This window comes from Nycticebus coucang, chromosome 9 (genome assembly GCF_027406575.1).
Source record: "Nycticebus coucang isolate mNycCou1 chromosome 9, mNycCou1.pri, whole genome shotgun sequence".
NCBI classification, from domain to species: domain Eukaryota; kingdom Metazoa; phylum Chordata; class Mammalia; order Primates; family Lorisidae; genus Nycticebus; species Nycticebus coucang.
Genome location: NC_069788.1, coordinates 128,999,371 through 129,013,808, shown reverse-complemented (window position 1 = coordinate 129,013,808; position 14,438 = coordinate 128,999,371).

Sequence of the window (14,438 nt, the reverse complement as noted above, 5' to 3'; positions counted from 1 at the left end):
GGTTACAATGTTTGCATATGTTGAGTCCCTCTTGTAGTTGTGTCCCACATCCAAAAGGTGTGCCCTATACCCTTACATTGTGCCCATTAAGTGGGAACACACCCATCTCCTCCTCTTCTCCCCCCAACCCCCCAACTTGAGTTGAGTTTTTCTCTTATGAGGGTGTCCCTTAGATCATCTGCTGGCTTCATATTAGAATTGAGTGCATTGGATACTTGTTTTTCCATTCATGTGATACTTTACTAAGAAGAATGTGTTCCAACTCAATCCAGGTTGATACAAAAGATGTAAAGTCTCCATCTTTTTATGGCTGAATAGTATCCCATGGTATACATATACCACAGCTTGTTAATCCATTCCTGAGTTGATGGGCAGTTAGGTTGTGTCCACATCTTGGCAATCGTGACTTGAGCTGTGATAAACAATCAGTGCATATGTCCTTATGATAAAAAGATTTTTTTTGTTCTGAATAAATACCCAGTAATGGGACTGCAGGATCAAATGGAAGGTCTATTTTGAGGATTCTCCATACTTCTTTTCAAAGAGGCTGTACTAGTTTGCAGTCCCACCAGCAGTGTAAAAGTGATCCCTTCCCTCCGCATCGCACCAGCATCTGAAGCTTTGGGTGCTCACTGATTTTTATGAAAGTTCAATTGCACATTTCACTGCTGGAATGAAAGGGAGCAGTGAATGAGGAGCAGCAGAAGAAAAAGGAATAATTACTTACAAAAAGCTGCTTTTGACCAGTTCTACACTTGGGGTCATGAGGGATTTTTTGGCGGGGAAGTTATCCTGTGCACAGTTGTGTGAAAGTTGGAAGGGGACTTGGGATGTTGGGGGAGTACAGGCAGCTCCGTGGGAATGCTGACTAAATGACAGGTGGTATGAAATGAGAGCTGTCATACACGGCTTGAACAAGAAAGAAAGATTCTCCGGGAAGGTGAATTTGGGGGCTAGTGGAAAAGCTTCCTTAGTAACTAACTCCTGGCTTATAAAATGATTGGTCTGGATGTAGATTATTTTTTTATTTTCACTTTTTAGAGATAGAGTCTCACTTTGTTCCCCTCGGTAGAGTGCCGTGGCATCACAGTTCATAGCAACCTCCAGATCTTGGGCTTAGGCAATTCTCTTGCCTCAGCCTCCCGAGTAGCTGGAACTACAGGTGCCCGCCACAACGCCCGGCTGTTTTTTTTCTGTTGCAGTTCGGCCAGGGCTGGGTTTGAACCCACCACCCTTGGTATGTGGGGTCGGCGCCCTACTCACTGAGCCACAGGCACCGCCCTGGATGTAGATTTTTAACAAAAGGAACTAGGGGCACATAATATCCTGCTTCTACCGAAGCATAAGCCAAGTGGGTGGAAACAAAGTGAGGAGCCAGTGAACAGATGAGAAGAGGGCCAGAGGCAGAGCCCGTGGGAGTCAGGTGGTTCTCAAAGCTGTGGACAGCAGCAAGTTCTTAGGCTCTGTGGGTGGGTGGGTTAGGCAAGCAGGAGGGCTGTTGATGAGAAAGCTGTGCTGTGATTTAGATACCATTCCAGAATAAAGGTCACAGGGTAATTTATAATCTTTGCTCTTTCCCTACCCAGATCACTTTCCTAGGGTGGCAGAAATTTATTCTCTCATAGTTCTGGAGTCTGCAAGTCCAAATTTCCTCCCTCTGGTGGCTCGTGAGAGAAGCCCCCCTTCCTTTTCCAGCTTCTGGTGCTTCTGGACTTACAGAAGTACCCCCCCACACACCAGGCCCGCGGCTCTCTCCTCCCCATGCATCCCCACACTGTCTTCCCTCCGTGTCCCCATGCCCCTTCAGAGTAAGGACACCAGTCATAGCATTAGGGCTCACCTTCATGACCTTGCTTTAACTTGATGACCTCTGGAGAGACCCTCTTTCCAATAAAGGTCACATTCTGAGGAATGAGGGTTTGGGGCCCCAACTTACCTATTTGGGGAGACAAAATTCAAACCAATGACACTTCCTTAGGGCTCAGACTGGCTCTGGCACTCCTGTAAAGACTTTCCAGCCCAGGTAGCCCCCAGACATTTCTCCTGGAAGGAACCAGTGCATGGGAATGGTGGAAAGGCTTTCCCTCCCCATGTGGCCCTGGAGGCTGGCCTACTGCAGGGCCCCCACCTCACTGCCACAGGCTCCAGCGGTGACACGTTGTCCTTGAACAGAGCCTGAGCCTCTGGTGTTCAGCTGTCTCTTCTGGGTGTGGAGAGACAGATGGGGTGAAAGAGGAGCCGCCACTGGCATTTGGTGTCAACACTATGGTCGTGGTTTGAGGGGGAATAAACACCCTCTGCTAATCCAGCCAAAAGAACCATCTGCCTCTAGATTCTGGCCTGCTTCTCTGGCCCGCACAAGCTCCTTGATGTGATTTTTATGGTATGATTTTATGCTTTTATGGTTTATTTTGTGATTTTAATTTTTCATAAATTAAAAATTTTAAGTTTTGATTTTAATTTTTCATAAATTAAAAATGTTAAGTTTTGATTTTAATTTTTTAATTTTAATTCAATATCTTCAACATTAAATTCTATATTACAAAATCAGTCTTCCTGGCCACATTTTCTTTGATAAATATGACCCTTGAGAAATAATACTTTGTCTTTGCCTGCCTTCTAGAAACATATAATTGCCCTGGCTTTTGCCTTTTTGAAAGTACAGTTTATAAGTTTATGTTTCATAAAACAAAGGAAATCATCTTTAAGTAACTAGTGACAGACTATGTCAAAATAATACTCTTAAACATCAAAGAGTCCATATTAAGGATGGTTTTTTTACTTCTTCGTTCATTTCTAGTCATCTCTAACTGAAATGGAGTAGCCAAATATAACAGATGAGACATTAACCTTTTTTTAAAAAATGTTCAAACATTTTACATAATTAGCTGTTTGTTATAAAACTATCAGACTGAATTCTGTTTTCACAGAAAATGCTTTTTTTCATGAAGAATTTGACATGTTACGATCAAGATCGTTAAGCCTGCTTGTGGTTTTTTTAAAATTAAAATCAAATTTAACTGTTTTTGAACAAAATATGATTTTAACATTTCCCAGTTTTCAAGTACTTTCCAAGTTCAGTGGAGGAGTTGCATATGTTTGGCAGTAAAATGTACTTGGTCAAAATTGAAGTAATGGTTAGGTAATTCTCTTCCTCATCAACTTTAAACCTTTGTTCCTTTGCCTCATACATACAAGACCAGCTCCCCTCACCCCCCCAAAATGGGGTGTATATAGGGGGAAGATGAAGAAGAAACACTGTCGGCATGGATAAAGATGGGAAACTTAGTAAATGTAGAATGTAAATGTCTTAACACAATAGCTAAGAAAATGCCAGGAAGGCTATGTTAACCAGTGTGATGAAAATATGTCAAATGGTCTATAAAACCAGTGTCTGGTCCCCCATGATGGCATTAATGTACACAGCTATGATTTAATAATAAAAAAACAAAGAAAAAAAAAAAGATGGGCATACAAAATGGGGTGCGCAAATTCGCCAGTGCCTTTCTGGAGTGGTGCCTCATCCTTTCAGTAAATCCTTCCTCACGGAGTCAGCCCCAAGTCCTACACTTCCCGAACACATGTTCCTATAAAGTTTTCTCCCACTGCTTTGGTTCATGAGCACAGGTAACACGTTAGCCCACTTATCAGTGAAGTCTCAGGGGGAGTGGAGTGGGTGTGTGCGTCACCTAAAGTGGGGCAGTTCAGAAGCCCACCATTAACAAGCTAAGAAGTTCTTTTATCACGTATTTCATCTTAGAAGTGGATGTGAATTTGTCTGCTATTGCATAATACATTTGCATTTACCTTAATTTAGAAATTCTTTCACATATTCTGCATTAAATTGACTCAAGGAGGAAGCGCTGTATTTCTCTTTCTATGACAAGTATTCCCAGTTTGAGATAAGTGTTCTTCAGTACTTCCAAGATGCTGTGAAGGAAATTTAGGTTGGGAGATGAAATACGTTTTGACCCTTGAAAGGAGGCTGCACCATGACAGCAGACTTGACAAGGGCATGGAGGGCCTGGGCCAGGCTTGGCTTTCATTGTCTTGGGAACTCTGTGAGCGTCCACCCTCCAGAGAGGCAGGTAAGGCCCTTGCTTCCAATTAGCTAGCAATAATAAGGAAGGATTCTGGTCTATGATCTTCACAAATTGTCAGAGATATAGCCAAAGGCATATACAATATTTTTTACAAGAACAAATTTTAAAAACTATTCTAAAATGCCATATCAAGCAATTGATGACATTACAGACCATCTAATGAAATCCTCTTGTGGAATAATATCTTGACACAGAAAATGTCACAATATAGCCCTGAGTGAAAAAGGAAAGTCACAAAATACTGCAAATTGCACAAGGGTAATATTAATTAATAGTAATTAAGGAGTCAACACAGTTCAATATAAGACAAACAACAAAATGTTAAATGTAATTATCTTTCTTTTGTTGCCAGTGATTTAGAAAGATCACCGTGTGTGTGTGTGTGTGTGTGTGTGCGCGCGCACGTGCGTGTGTGATTTTTTTCCCCTCATTTATTTTCTTGAATATTGCCCCAAACCTAATACCCATCAAAACCAAAGCTATAATAATGAGTGGATAAAGCATCCCAGTAAATACTATTCTCTCACTTCCTGTTCAAATCAAAATTTAGATTTTTCTGATCTGTGTATCCAGGCCCCACCTGCACTCATTCACCTTTCCTCATTTCTGCTGATGGGTAAACTGGTTGGTAGGTGTCAAAAGCAACGCTCATTCTTATAACGTTGGTAATTTGGTTTCTATAATTAAGTATTGTTCTAATTTCTTCGGCCAATGTTAATAATAAATTAAGCTTATTTTTTTCCAATAACCAAATTAATATGTACATATTCCTGAAAATGTAGATGATTCAGAATACCACTGTTTGGTCTTTGTAGTCTTATTTTCTAGGCATTTAAAAATTATCGAACTCATACTATCTCTACAGTTTTGAATTCTGCCTCTAAATTGAAAATGATAACATAAATATATTTCATATACATTTCTCTGTGGAATCTTTCTTACTCAAAGTAATGTTACATCACATTCCTCAAATAACCACAATGGATATTTCTGAAGTATCAGTATCTTTAAATGTGGGGGAACATTTTAAGAATTAAGTTCTCTGTTTTCTTATATTGTGAAGTTTGCTTCCAGCACTTGAATTAGAGCCTGCTGCTTGCTCCTCATGTTTCTGTGGGACCAGTCCTCTTGTTTATAACCAAAATTTGAGAGAATGACGAACATACTGGCATTTGTGCTATGGAAGTATCTTGAGTCCCACTTTCATCTTTCTTAGTAATGTTACGTTTTCATGTAGCATGTTACCTGAAAGACTTTAGGAGCCTAAGACTTCTCAGACGTGGACAGGTGTCTCATTGCTCTCTAGCCATATTTTGTAAAAAGCACTATTCTAAATGTTCACATACACGACTTCACTTTATCTTCTTCAAATGAGACCTGTAGAAGGAGATATTATACCATTTACATATAAATAATTGGACTCCTCGTTCAACTCTTCCCTGAGATCAGTCTTAAACACCAAGGTTTGTGCGAGAGTGTTATTCAATCACATCTTGTCTCCAACCTGAATTGAGGAATAGACCAGGGAACCAGTTGAATAAGGATCACACGAGCATTTCTTCTGCTGATAAAGTTGCTTACCCATGGCCGGAGTGAGGCTTCTGGTGATTTCCCTCCACCCAGCTCCAAGTAGGCATGCACACCTTACCCCTGTACTGGACAGAGTTTACAAGGCAAGGAATCAGAGCAGGGGTGAGTGAGGGCCAGGCCAGGCTGACAGGGAGAAAGGGCCCTGGCTCTCGGTTTCACTCGCTTCTCCCACTCCACCCCACCCCACCCACCAGAGAAAAGGAAGGGAACAGAGAAGATACATGATTTTCTGCCATTTGTCTTGCTCCTGAGAACGGACTCTCTGTTCCATGGATATGGGGTGTGGATTTCAACCCAGGTCTTTTTTTTATTCCAAAGACAATGGACGGCAGTGCCTGTGGCTCAGTGAATAGGGTGCCGGCCCCATGTACTGAGGATGGTGGGTTCAAACCTGGCCCCGGCCAAACTGCCACAAAAAAAAAAAAAATAGCCGGGCGTTGTGGGGGGGGTGCCTGTAGTCCCAGCTACTCGGAGGCTGAGGCAAGAGAATTGCTTAAGCCCAAGAGCTGGAGGTTGTTGTGAGCTGTGATGCCACGGTACTCTACCCAGGGCAACAAAGTGAGACTCTGTCTTTAAAAAAAAAAAATACTTGAATCCAAAGGCAATGGGCTTTATTCATCATAGCCAAGTGATGACAAGTTCTCTTTATTCATTAAAATATGCCATCTATGACTCGGTGTCCATACCTCAGTGGTTAGGGCACTGACCACATACACTGGGGCTGGCAGGTTCAAAACCAGCCCAGGCCTGCTAAAAACAATGACAACTACAACAAAAAAATGGCCAGGCATTGTGGCAGGCGCCTGTAGTCCCAGCTACTTGGGAGGCTGAGGCAAGAAAATTGCTTAAGCCCAAGATTTTGAGGTTGCTGTGAGCTGTGGTGCCATGGCACTCTACTGAGGGCTACATAGTGAGACTCTGTCTCAAAAAAAGAAAAATGCCATCTATGAGGACTTCTATTAGATTGCTTTTAAAGGTATAATTTGAGTTACACACTGTCCTTAAAAAGCAACAAGATTGCATTTTCTTTCCATTAATAATATTGATGGATACAATCTGTCCAGCAGAGTCCAGCAGTTAACAGTTGGATGTACTCAACATACTCAAAAGGGCAATTGGAGAGAGTTTTATTTTTAAAAAAGGGAGAATGTGGGATGTGCTTAGGAAGACCAATTAGAAATGATGCAGCACCTGGTCCAGTCAGAGCTGGGCCTGAAGGCTCAGGAGGAGGAGGATGCTGGCTAGGCTGGGCTGTGCAGAGAAAGCCCCTGGTGGGGGCTGGTTCCTCCAGCTGGGGGAGGAAGCAGCCAGGGAATAAAAAACCTTTTCACTATTCTTTCAACCTTCACAGATGGTGAGCTCTATATTCAAAAGGTTACTTTGCAAATTGAAAAATTAAATGGTACCACTGAGTTTGGTGAGGTGTTTTCTTCCCACCTCCACAGCATACACTTGTCAGAAGCTACTAATTCATCTGTATTTTCTTTTTAATACTCACATATTAAGGGCTTGGCACAAATATAACACCTCAGCATGTAAACTTTCTTAAGGACAAATAACCCAACAAAGACAATTCATCTCGTCTGAGGTAACTATTAAGTGGTATTGTTGACTTTTTATGTGGTATTCACCAAAACACCAAGAACCTCTCTAGTACTCATTGTGTTCAATAAACATGCTCAGCATGCTCTGAAATTAGCAGAGAATTGATCATACCATAATCTCTCAGTGACGAACCAACACTGTCCTCCTTTTTGCTCAATAGAATATAGTTCATTTTTTTTTCTTTGCTTCCCCTCAAAAGGAAAGTGCAGCAAAATGGGGACCAAAGAGAAAACACCCTCAGGGAAAACACCCTCAGACAAAGGGAAAAATAAAAGGGAAAACACCCTCAGACAAAGGGAAAAATAAAACAGCTGAGTGAGTTGGAACAAAGGAAAGTCAGCTAGTTTACCTTTAAACCAGCCACTGCTAAATTTCTTATCTGAGCAAGTTTCCTGCTTTTCCTAGAGCTCTGACCTATTGGGGATATAGCTTACTAACACCTCTGTTGGGTCTGTAGACACTCTGCGGAACAATGGCCACAGAGGAAGCCATGTGCAAGGCCTGGAAAGAAACATTAACTAGGCCAGTTCCTGACCAGTTAACAGTCAAAGCAAATACTCATTGTGGAGATTTGTATTTGGCTGGAGCAGAGATCGAGGGAACAGCTTGAGCTCTGAAATACGGGTAGGAGAGCTTGTATCCCTCATCCCTTATGGCAGAGGAAGACCCTCTGCGGTAGTGATGAGAGGAAAATTCCTCTTTCCTACTGATTCTTCAGAGAAGATTGACGCCAGTGGCGTTTTGCTCTGCGGTGAATTAGCAGAGTTTAACACCTCCCTATGAATCTGTGTGTGTGACCTCAGACAGGAAGCTGCCCCCACACAAGACTCAGGTCCTGGATTTCTCAAGGCTGTTCAGACCCTTTCAGTTAATGACTGTAGAAACAATAGGAGCTGATATGATCACTCAGAGAAAACTGCTGGTGTCTTTGTTCTCTTCCTCAGCTGGCCCTCTGGGCTAATGAGCAAACAGCCTTCAATAAAAGCTGAGTGGAGCTGACACTCAGGCAACCATCAGAACCCCACAGAAGGTGGTCATTCCCTGATTCCCACCTTTGACAATTCTATTCTGTGTGTCTTGTTTCTTTCTTGTCATTTGGAACTTGATATTTCTTTAGTCAGCTGCCGCCAGATCCACAGGTCTTCATGGGTCCTGCCCCCAGGGCAGAATGCCAGCAGGAAAGAACATCCAAATGCTTGCTACCATGAAATATATTCCCAAGGGAATAAATGGAGCTTTCTTCAGGGACTCGATTATATTCTGTTAGATTATCTGCATGAACCCACCCAGCCCCCAATTTAAGGTCGCATCTTTAACTTCCACTGGGAAGAATAGTCTAAAATGAAGAATATTTCCTTCTGGTCTTGATGGAGTTTCTTACTGGATAAAATATATTTACTTTGTTTCCTTTTTATGGAAACTTGTTTTTTTATTTTGTCTTTTTATTCCTTAATTGGGTATCTAGCTAATTGTGTAATTATATAATTTAGCCACTTGATTTATTAGTCAGTATGGTTATTTTGAGGCTATTAAAATAAAATGTCTTAGGAATAATAATGTAGCATCATTGAACTGTGATTGTCTCTTTCAAACATTATTTCTAATCCTAAAAATTTCAAAGTCCTACATGATTAGTATTATTTTTGTTTTCAAAAAAAGAAAACGGAATCCCAACATGTTTAAATAACTGGTGAAGTGTACATAGCTAGTAAATGATAAAGCAAGGACTTGGTTCCCTGCCTGGCTGAGGCAGACGCTGGGATTCTTTCCACTCGGGCCATGGTGCCTCTCCCGTGTGTCTCTGCCCCTCTCCCCATGATCTCACTAGGTCAGGAACAAAAAGCTTTTTCAGTAAGACTATTTGGCGGCTGGTAATAGAAACCCACTAAAGTATATTATTCATAAATGGATATTTATACTTTTTAAGGGAGTCCAAGAGCTTAACTGCAGGGGATTGAGTATTTTTCTGAACACAATTTTGCTGCTTTGACCTTTGTGGTTAAAGATGGACGTGCTTAAATTCAGGCATTACCTAACAATCCTGCCATGAATAGAGGCAGAAAAGAAAGGGCACCAATCGTAAAGAGCTTTATACAATAGCTTAATTTTATGTACACATTTACCCACAGCCAGAAAACATATCCATCCTGCAACAGAAAAAGAGACCAGAACAGTTGGAGCTATGGTGGTGGCAATCCACTCTTTAACTGCAGAAGCTCATTTATCCAGCCGAGCTGAGAATCAAGAGTTCTCATTAACTAAAATCACAGTTAATTAACAGTTACCCTTTTAAAAATAGTCATTAAGCAATAATTCTGGTGTAATAAAATTTACTTGGAACCAAACTGTATGTACTTCTTCATCTGATGATTCAAACTGTCCTTCGGGGTCTTACAATTAATGGGAATGAACGATGATGATCAGGAAGACGGCTACTCATGTCTGTTTCTGCCACACTGGCCTAGAGACACGAGTGCTATCACAGACCCTATGGACATTGCTTTTTTCTCAAGTATTTTTTTCTTTCTAATAAAAAATGAACTCAGGAAGATTCTGACCCCTATATTTTTAAAAATTCTGAATATATGAATCTTTTCTATTATCCTTTTCAGTAATATCTTAAGCATCTGCTATGTGCAAATTACTGTGCTAGTTGCTCTAGGGGATTTAAAGAGGAATAAAACGATGTCCCTACTTTCAAGGAGTTCACAGTATACAGGTAATATTAACTCAGTCTATGGAGTGGCTTATTTTTTTCAGGCATTGTTCTAAACACTTTAACTATATTTATTGATTTAATTCTCATGATCATCTTACCATGAAGGTCCGGTGTTACAGATGAGAAAATCGAGGCATAAAGTTTACAAAACTACTAAGACTATTACCCAGAAAAATGTAAGGCCGCTCAGCCCATAATAACTGTCATCTATGAAAAGATAGAAGCAAGTGCTTTGGAAGCTCAGAGATTATCGAGCTGCGTCAGCTGTTGAGATGGGCTGACCGTATCATTGTGATTTCAGTAGGCAGAGAAACGACACAGACTTTGTTTTTGAACAGGTGGAAATGCAACATGCCAGCAGCATAGCCACGGAGAGTGTCTCATCTAGTCTGCAAGATTCAAACTTGGAGAAGTTGTGCAGGAGAAACAACTGGAAAGTTATTTGTATTGATTCAACTATATTCAAGGGAAGAGCTTAGCATGAAGAAAAACCCAGGAGATGCCCCCACCCAGCAAGCAGGAGGCAGGGACAACCAGAAAGAAGGGCCGAGGGGCCTGTTGTCTGGGGCACCCATCAGGACTGAGTTTCTAAACAAGAGTTGAGAGGCTGAGCAAGGATGAAGAGCAAATTCTTCAGAAAGGGGAACTGGGAGAAAAGGGTCATTTGAAGATGAGGAGAAGGCACTTTAGGATTCAGAGCGAAGGGAAATACATACATTAAAGCCACAATACAGACCGCAGTGTTAAGAAGTTTGGCAAGTGAGTGAGAGAAGCAGAGAAGTACTACGTATGGCAGAGAGCTTTAGGAGAGACACCGATCTAGAAGAGAAAAGGACAGGAGGCCACAGGAACAAGGACGCATTAAAGAAACAGGTGCGCAGGGAGCTAATTGAGCTAACTCAAGTTAGCTAGGGGGATGGAGGGGTGGAAGTGAGAGTGGCAATTACTTTCCCTGAAGAGCTCCAGAAATTCTCAATTGCATCCTCTATGGAGGTTATTCTGTGTTGTCTGAAATTTTCTAAATTGTCAAAAAAAATTCTTTTTAATTAAATGTGATCTTCTCTTTCTTTCTTTTTTTTTGTTTTGTTTTGTTTTTTGTTTTTTTTTTTTTTTTGCAGTTTTTGGCCGGGGCCGGATTTGAACCCGCCACCTCCATTATATGGGGCCGGCACCCTACTCCTTTGAGCCGCAGGTGCCGCCCTAAATGTGATCTTTACTACATCATCTTCAGACAAATCATCTAAATACACTTTTTTAAAGATAACACATTAAAATAAGGAGAATAAGAATCTGGTTACCTAAAGATCACAAAATGTCTATGACAATGCAAGTGAGTGTTTAAAAACTCCTCGCTACTTTTCTAAACAGGAGTGCCACCTGAAATGGGAGTGATTTGAAATAAAGTAAGGTATTTTTGCTAAATATGGTGTTGCTTATTTCAGGCCCAATTTAATTTCTGATTACTCTGCAAATTTTCACTTAAAAACATCATAAAGCCTGTAATTGATATTCTATCCCACCATAAACCATTACCTTAGACAGAAATAAACTAAATTACCAAGGTGCTGCCAGCAGGGAGCAGCCTCACCTGTTCACCTTTACCACATTCACAGCGACATCAAATCCAGCTCCTGAGTTTGGAGTTGAAGCCTTCACAGTAAAGTCACTACCCTGACTTCTGGCGGAGCTCTGGCTTCTCTTCTCTGCACACCTGAGGCTCACTGCCCCACCTCTCCAGCTCCACGGACTCCCCCCCACACACACACACCCATGCAATCCAAGTGCCTCCAATCCCATCCAGCCCCAGTCCCTTGCCCTGGCCAGCAGTCTGTGCCCCAGACCTGGGGTCACAGGTGCTGCCATGCCACTCTCCATCACTAGGGCCAGCAGTTAAAGTGTAATTTTCTTTAAAATTAGGATAGTCACCATGGAATATTATGCAGCCTTAAAGAAGTTGGAGACTTTACCTTTTTCACGTTTACATGGATGGAGCTGGAACATATTCTTCTTAGTAAAGTATCTCAAGAATGGAAGAAAAAGTACCCAATGTACTCAGCCCTGCTATGAAACTGATTTATGGCTTTCATATGTAAGCTATATCCCAGTTACAACCTAAAAATATGGGGAAGGGGGAGAGGGAAGGGAGGGACGGGGGAGGGTGGGCGGAGGGAGGGTGATTGGTGGGATTACACCTGTGGTGCATCTTACAAGGGTACATGTGAAACTTAGTAAACGTAGAATATAATTGTCTTAACACAATAACTAAGAAAATGCCAGGAAGGCTTTGTCAACCAGTGTGACGAAAATATGTCAAACTGTGTACAAAACCAGTGTATCGTGCCCCATGACCGCATTAATGTACATAGCTATGATTTAATAATTAAAAAAAAAATAGGGTAGTTGTAGTAACCACGCCACAGAGCTGTGACAAAGTCACAGAAACATGGACACACAAAGCCAGCAAGTGCTTCCCAGGAGTGCACAGCATCACGGGGCTGTGCCTCTCACAGCAAGTCACACCTGGCTGCAGGCTGTGCCGCCTAACCCGCCCTTTCCTGAATGTTGAGGCCATTTTCTCAAAATCAGGGGCCAAATCTCCTTCATGACTTTAGTCAAAGGGCTGATTAGAAGGTTAGTATATAATAAAAGCCAGTACGGGCTGACTGCATTGAGTAGAGAAAGTGAACTTCTAGAGAGAAGGAAGCTGCCTGAGCGCTTAGCCCTGGGCGTGGGGAAGGCTTTAGGGAAGGAGCGTGCCGGGAGGGGAGGCAACGGCATCTCCAGATTCCAACGCTTGCCCCGCCCCTTCTCTTCTTCCTCTCTCCTCTTTTTGCCTTGCCTCTGTCTTAACCTCTTCAGTAAGAGAATAACCCAAGTTTAACACCTTCTCAACGCCCTGGCACCGCACAGCACAGAGCCCGCACAGCAGGCACGAGGCAGCACACCTTCCAGGGACAATGGCTGGGAGCCAAACCAGTTTCCCGCCTCTGGGAAGCAACTGCTGATTGAATGACAGTAATTTTCGCGAAGGGCTGAATACCCAAGAGGTTAAAGAAGAATAGGGATGGCCAAAAGGGGGGTAATTTGGGTTTCAGAAGCAATGCTTTTTATTTTCCATCAGTGGAAGGGAACGGTAGGATACACAGAGTATGTACCCCACGGGGTAAGCACAGCTCAGTCTTCATAACCCCAGCCCAGGCTCTCCATTTGCAGATGAGTAGTAGAGACTGTGCGGTCAACTGCTCAAGCTAGTCTAAAACCACCAGCAAACGTGGGGCCAATATCTCCCGAATTCTGTTTAGCCCCTAGAAATTGCTGGCGATGAGTAAAAGCAAGTAGCCCAGAGAGAAAGCTGAGAAGGAGCCTTCTCGGGTGTCACTAGGAACATGGCCTGGCCTGCCCCTCCTCAGAGGTGCCTTGTGGTTCTCGTTTGGCAAAACTCCATCAGGGCACTCGTCCATCTGTTTGCTTCTCTAACAATCTGTCACTGCCTGGGGACATGATCTTCCCATCATTTTACCACAAATAACCGTGTGGTAGAGTCGCTGCAGCTAAGAGTTACAGCCTGACCACAAGGCAGGCACTTTAGAAGCTGGCAACACACACCGGCTGTCTCTGTCTACTGTGTAATCATCCTGTAGACCTTCAAAGCATAAGGCCAACCTGAAGACTTAAACTGTACACAGGGAGGAGAGCCCCTTTCTATTTGACTCTAGAAGCTTTGCTGATTCCTTTGCAGCCCCTAGGAGAGACTCAGCCAGCCACCTGGTGTAGGGCTGATGTTGGGGTTGATGACAGTGGGAGAGTGTGCATAGCTGACATCCCGTGGGCAATGCTCCAGCTCCAGCTCTGCTAGAAATCCAGACCCTCTCTGTCCTAACTTCCCTTCCATGGGGGCCTTGCAGTTCAGCTCTGACCCTTGAAGCATCAAAGGAAGCGTGAGGGGCTCTGGGAAGATTTCCTTCCCCACAGAAGGGAGGAGGGGCTTCCAAATGTGGCTCCTTCCCACCTTTCCCTGCTCTGTACAAGGCCAGGCAGCTGGGGCCATAGGAGCCATCTGCCACCAAGAGGCAGCAAGCTTGAGGATAGAAGGACAGCATGCTGAAACAGCAGGGCTGAGGCCCGGTTGGGGAGACTGGGCTATGTGCCAGATGTTAGGCTCTGTACTTGGTACTTGTAGGGCCAGGATTGAAAAAGACTCACTTTGCTGGAAGTCTTGCTGCAGTCCAGTCCAGTACTGAACTATACGGAGCCTGGTGAACTGAGTCCAAGACACCAAAACGCGCAGCCCGATTCCTTCCTTCTTCCTTCCTTTCTTCCTTCCTTCCTTCCTTCCTTCCTTCCTTCCTTCCTTCCTTCCTTCCTTCCTTCCTTCCTTCCTTCCTTCCAAACATTTAAATATAGAAATATGATTAAGGAAA